This window comes from Carassius carassius, chromosome 25, assembly GCF_963082965.1.
Source record: "Carassius carassius chromosome 25, fCarCar2.1, whole genome shotgun sequence".
NCBI classification, from domain to species: domain Eukaryota; kingdom Metazoa; phylum Chordata; class Actinopteri; order Cypriniformes; family Cyprinidae; genus Carassius; species Carassius carassius.
Genome location: NC_081779.1, coordinates 26210888 through 26217626, shown reverse-complemented (window position 1 = coordinate 26217626; position 6739 = coordinate 26210888). Strand labels below are relative to the sequence as shown.

The window sequence follows — 6739 nt, the reverse complement described above, 5'->3', positions numbered from 1 at the left end:
TCTTTGTGGAAATATGGAGAGAGCTGGACGTTGATATTTCTCTATGCTGATGAACAATATTCGAACAGAAGTTCTGTCCTCTTTAACAGTTTAACAGTCTTTAAATTGTTTTCTCCTGTCTTGGCATTTTGTGAGTTGGGTCCTAAATACTGCAAGAAAAAAGAAGCTAAGGCCAAAGGAAGTTCTCTGTTCTAGATTTAAAACATCTTTTCTGTGTGAAATCATTCCAGAGAGACTATTGCACAGGCATTATTATGATGTTGGTATCCCCCCCAAAAAAAGAATATAAATAATAATAATATATATATATATATATATATATATATGGTGATGTTATGTGTTGTTTTCCTGCCCTACAGCTAGAGAACGGTGTGTGCTCAGCCAGCCTGCTTACATAAATACAACCATTTGCTTTGGTTGAATTAAATTATTTATAATAAAAATTTGAGTATGTTTGACTCTTAAAATAATTTTCTACTGAGAAGCCTTTCACTGATCTTTTCAAATAAAAGACCTTGATGTAACTGTAAGATTAAAGCTTCCTCCACTGTCCAGAATATATATATATATATATATATATATATAGAGAGAGAGAGAGAGAGAGAGAGAGAAACTAAATTTTAAAAACTGGTGGAGTCTTGAAGGTAAAGTAAAATGTGAATGATTCACTGATTCAATACAAAAAGGGTAGAAAATTATGAAAATAAGTGCCAAAAATGTTTAAAATTATAAGTATTAATTATAACATCATTATTACATAAAGTATTCCTTACTGTTGTTTAATGTTAGTTAATGTATTAACTAACTTGGACCTTATTGTAATGTGTAAGCATGGTAGGCTATACTGGCAGGCTATAGCCTATGTTTCACTATGGAGTGGAGCATTTTTCATTTTAAGGCTTTAATATTTCAAATTGTATTTACCTTTTATTTTCCTGCTATTAAGTTTGTAAGGTCAAAGAAAGGGAAGCTTCAATTTCTTTTCTTTTGAGTATATGCATGCTGTATGATTTATTTTGTTTGCTGATTCAATGACATGGAAGTGGCCCCTGGGTCTCAACAGCCAACAGAAACAATTCAACAGCCAGTAATGATCTACTCATCATATGCTGACAGACCCTCTCAAGAGCTCAGGTGACTGTGCACACACACGCTCTCTTTAATTACAGTGACTGATCATAAATACAGCAATGAAGCCATAGTGTAGAAGAAAGACTGAGACTTAATCCCAAAGGAGAAATTCAGGTGCAAAATTATCAATATCAAAAAATTATCAAATCAGCATCCATAAAAGCCGCCCTGCATTTGCAGAAGATGCAGTCATACTGGACATTACTTTAAAAAGGCAATAGTATTATATTTTGACAATCTGCATACTGTTGATACTATTCAGAGAACCCCACAGGCAAATTGCATTTTTAACAAATATTGTTTGAATAAAAAATACAATTTGCGAGATTTGCATCACACACCCCTACGCATAAAGCTTATATATAAGTAAGAGCAAGTGCAATAACACATTCAGCTTTTTGCTTTGGAGAGGAGTGTGTTAAGAGGAGTTTCTGTGTATGGAGTTGGACTCATTTAACCTCAGTCAGCTTCACAACCGAGTCCCGAGAGAGGCATGGCAAAGCAGAACGCACCGGTTTACCAAACCTTCAGCCATTGGTAGGACTTTGCTTTTTTATGGGCAGGGATTCCCCTAGTGCAAGTGTCCAGGCATGTTGTTGTCTCAGCAAATGCCTCTTCCATTGGGTTGGGTGCCATGTGCAATGGCATGCAGCTTCGGGTTCCTGGACAGGACCTTGACTGCATTGGCACATCAATTGACCCAAGTTTCTTGCCGTTTGGCTTGCTCTGCGCCGCTTCAAATCACTGTTACACAACAAACACGTACTGGTCCACACAGACAACACAACGGCCTTTGCATACATCAACCATCAAAGTGGTCTACGCTCCCGTCGCATGTCGCATCTCACCCGCCATCTCCTCCTTTGGAGTTAGAAGTATCTGAGGTCGCTTCACTTGTGAAATGATTAATAACATGCATTTCAACATGCAAAAAACACTTTTCATGGAAAAACTACATGTGAGTGTATACCATTCAGTGTTGGGAAGGTTACTTTGGAAATGTAATAGGTTACAGATTACAAGTTACCCTGTTTAAAATGTAATAGTAGTGTAACTTTTTCAATTACTTTATTAAAGTAATGTAACTAATTACTTTTGAGTACTTTTTGATTACTTTTCTAAATTTGTGAAAATTAAAGAATAATAAATAAAAGCATATACATCAACTTAAATACAGTTATCTAATAAGAGTGTGATGTATTCTGTGTAATAAACTCCTGAAACATTGGTGTTTTTTTGAAACTGCTGTCTCTTTGTATATGATGATAGCTTTCTCAAAATAAGTAAAATGCACATTAAGTGACACAAAGCAGTTCTAGAAATTATGTTTATGTGCTCGTGTACTCCTATATTGAGGCAGCAGAGGTTGAAAACACTGCGAGCTTCAGTAGGCCTATGTGTAGAAAATGAAACCATGTCTTTGCCATTCATTTACAGGAGAAAAGTGAAGTGACATTCAGCCAAGTATGGTTACCCATACTCAGAATTTGTGCTCTGCATTTAACCCATCCGAAATGCACACACACAGAGCAGTGAACACACACACACATACTAAACGGACTGGGAAAAAAATCAGACTGGAAAATTCAAACTCATACAAACAAATTCATGGACAAAACTATTTTTTTGTATGGACCTGACATAAAAAAGGTTTAAATCTTTAATTTGGGGACATGCAAAATAATTAAAAGTTCTCTCATGAACTGCACCTTCACTTCCATTTTTCTCTTCAGTCTCTTTATTTTGCTCTGTTATCCATCTCTCTCATGACTTTAATACTCAAGATTGAACAAAACTATACTTTACAATACAATACTCTACAATACTACAATATCTTTATAGAAAAATCCTAATACTGTACATGAGTCATGTTTTTCCCTTACAAAAGTTAAACATGCTTTTATTAGCCTATATAAAAGTAAAATAACCTTGTTTTGTTTTTGTTTTTTTTTGCAAATGGATTTGTATTTATTTTTAAATAAATACATTTGTAAAATAATTTTACATTTTTGGTTACCACATTTAAACAATAGTAACCATTTTCTCTGGATTTATAGTTAAATATTAAAATGTTAATTTTCGTAAGGGTTGTGTTGTCTGTCGTAGCTCCCCCTAAACCTATGAAAAAATCGGATTTTCTTTCAGCTAAATTCCTACTGTAACATTACAACAGATAATAATGATGTCCTTTATATAGTATTTTGAGTGATGACTGATGAGCAACGTGCTGCTGCTTGATTAAATAAATAAAAAAACAAAGACAAAAAAGCATCTTTACGGATGAAACCGACCTGAAACCCTGAACAGTAGTTCTGCTTCTCTGTTCCAGCTGTGCGCTTCCACAGTCCACTCTTTTCTCTCTCTCTCTCTCTCTCTCTCTCTCTCTCGCATTGATTATTCTGAGTCTGATCCAAACCGTTTGGCGGAGGCGCGGAGAGCGCGCGAGTCATGACTAACACTTCATGACTTATTAGAGATTTAATTATCAAATGGCGGATTCGCAAATGATTGCTTTAGTACATTCGGCAGGCAATTATACAATAATGATATTAAATAGTGGGGCAAAATCGGCTGTCAGGCCACTGGGAATTGTCCCGGTTCTCCCGGTGTCCAGTCCGCGCCTAATTTCCACAGACACGCAGAATGTGCAAGTCATATATTGCATTTTTGGGGCTTAATATTCACAGACACTAGTCGATGTCATGTTTTGATTCAAGTGTACTGACCTACTTTTGATTTAGTCATCCAAAATGTGGCATATTCCGTCCGCGTTAGGCATTCCGTTTTTATGAATGACTGTATTTCCGCATCCCGGAAATTATTAGGGCGGTATGTCTCAGAATAGTCAGTGCAATTTGGGAAAGAAATCAGTTAAATCTGTATGTGGATGTGTGTAAATATTCAAATGTAATCCCCTTTGTAATCGTGAAAATTTTCATAAGTAACTGTAATTTAATTACTCATTTTTTCGTAGTAACTGTAACTAATTACAGTTACAATAATTTTTTAATTAAATTACGTAACGCCGTTACATGTAACTAGTTACTCCCCAACACTGCAGATGACACTAATCATTTATTAATAGGTAAAACATTTTAAATTAGCACCAAACTACTGACTGCACCTTTTTATCATAAATGATAGCTTTTCTAAGATAGTGTCAATAATCTCACAGAACAGACATACTGCATACATTACTGTATATTATTGTATGTTAAAAACTGTGCATGTACAAACATTAAACCATATCATATCAATTAGAAGTTTGAATAATCGAGTGAGTGTTGATACTTCAGTTGCTGCCCAACACTGCTGGTGTCTCTTGTTTGTTTCATGAAAAAAACTCTCCTTGTTCAATGTCAGTTACTCCTCACTGAGAGAGCCTGCAGCAGTAATGTAGGCAGAAGTGCATGAGGAGACATTACACTGTCTGATGGCAACCGACAGCACTGTGCAGGAATAAAACAATGCCTGGAGGTGCTAAATACTATCTTATAAAGGCATTTTCAGTTAAATTTAATCAAGCTTCGGAAATCAAGGAACAATACTGTATAAAATAGTATTGCCTTATGAGTAGACATTAGAAAGCTCACTAGGTTTTGCAATAGAGCTTGACTACACTAACCTGAGTATGAAGAATATAGATTTTCAATTCTGTTACTGAACCTCACCTGTGTTTGCCTCACACTGAACTCTGGAATCTGTTTAGTTTGGCTGGAATGAAGAAGAGGAGCAGAAATGCTCTCTCATTACCTGCAGTCTGAGCCCTTGAGACACTTTGCTCCATATTGAAGCTTGCATTTGCAATATCATTCAAGCTCTGCTGTTTATACAGTCTTTGTTTCTTTCTTTCTCTGAATTTCTTGTCAGGCACAGAATTATTTTGTACGGAGCCCCGCACCTGACATGCAAGAAAAAATAAATCAATTGTGCGCATGATTTACTAATTCGTTCCCTCAAATTACTAAAACGTGCACACGATTACTATTGCGTTCGCTCGATTTACTATTGCGTTCACTCGATTTGCTAACTCGTGTGCACTATTTAGCAAATCGAGGGAACGAATTAGTAAATTGTGCGCACAATTTATAAATCGAGTGAACGCGATTTAGCCTTATATATTTTTCCTGCGTGTCATGTGCGGTGCTCCGTAATTTTGGAATTCCAAACATGCAGTTTTTTTGTGCATAATAGTAATACACAAAAATATGAAGCTAAAATCCATGTGTGTTTTGATTATGCAGGATAGTGATCAAGGGCCATGTGTTTGAAGTTGTTTTGCATAATGTTCCTGGTTTGGTGTATGCTTGTTTTGTGCATTGATTAGAATAAAACTTAAATATGAATTAGGAAACTGAAACATCTTTCAAATATGTGCAGAAGACATAGTTTGACATGTGCTCACTGTAAAAAGTGGTACCCTGCAATATGTAAATCAATCTCTGCAACAACAACCAAAATTTTTTACAGAATACAAATGTCCCTGCTTCATACTAAAGGAAAAAATGATAGCTTAGGTAATGAACAGGTTGTTTCTGCCAGTAATCGCAGCTGAAAGACTTTAAGTCTTGTTCACTTCCCTCTTCATTTCATCTGGCTTGGAGCAGAGTCTCACGGGCTCTGGTCCAGGTGCGGTGGCACCGCTGGACAAACGCCTGAGCAGAGGGCACCGCGACTTCAGATTCCAGACTAGGAAAAACAGGTGGCTGGTAACCTATACTACACTGAAACGGAGAAAGGCCCATGGCTGACACTGGTAACGAGTTATGAGCGTACTCAACCATAGAGAGTTGTTGGCTCCAGGAAGAAGGATTCTTGGAGACTAAACATCGCAACGTTCTCTCTAAATCCTGGTTGGCTCGCTCAGACTGACCGTTACTCTGAGGGTGATAACCCGAAGACAGACTAACCCTCGCTCCTAACAATTTACAAAATTCTTTCCAAAATTTAGATATAAATTGGGATCCCCTGTCAGAAACCATGTCTACCGGGAGGCCATGTAACCGAAAGACGTGATCAATAACAGTGACCGCTGTCTCCTTGGCTGTAGGTAATTTGGGCAAGGCAATGAAATGTGCCGCCTTCAAGAACCGGTCCACTACGGTCAAAACGACTGTCATGCCATTAGAGGTAGGGAGGGCGGTAACAAAATCTAGAGCGATATGGGACCAGGGTCTCAAAGGGACAGACAGCGGTTGAAGAAGCCCATCCGGAGGTCGGTTAGACGACTTACCACTGGCACAAACTGAGCAAGCCAAAACAAAATCGTGAATGTTGCGAGCCATCAGTGGCCACCAGAATCGTTGCTTTACAAAACCCTTGGTGCGGCTTATCCCTGGATGACAAGCTACATTAGAGCAGTGACCCCACTGAATAACGTCGGACCGTAACTCCTCCGGCACAAATAAACGATTCGGTGGGCACCGGGGCAGAGGCGTTACCCCTTCTAAGGCCGTCTTGACCTTCGATTTGACCTCCCATACGAGTGCTGAGATGAATATATTCTCAGGTAAAATGCACTCAGGAGTCACTGGGCGTTTGGAAGAATAAAAAAGAATCAGGCTTGACGTTTTTGGAACCCGGGCGGTACGACAGAGAAAAGTTGTGA

General features: G+C 37.8%; 1 long non-coding RNA gene across 1 annotated transcript; it reads right to left on the bottom strand.

Moving 5' to 3' along the window:
• Positions 1–4195: 4195 nt before the first annotated feature.
• Positions 4196–4993, bottom strand: LOC132104777 (uncharacterized). The gene is made up of 2 exons (XR_009423598.1): positions 4803–4993; positions 4196–4514 (listed from the first exon to the last, which is right to left on the bottom strand). It is a non-coding gene; the product is annotated as an uncharacterized LOC132104777 (long non-coding RNA).
• Positions 4994–6739: the final 1746 nt, after the last annotated feature.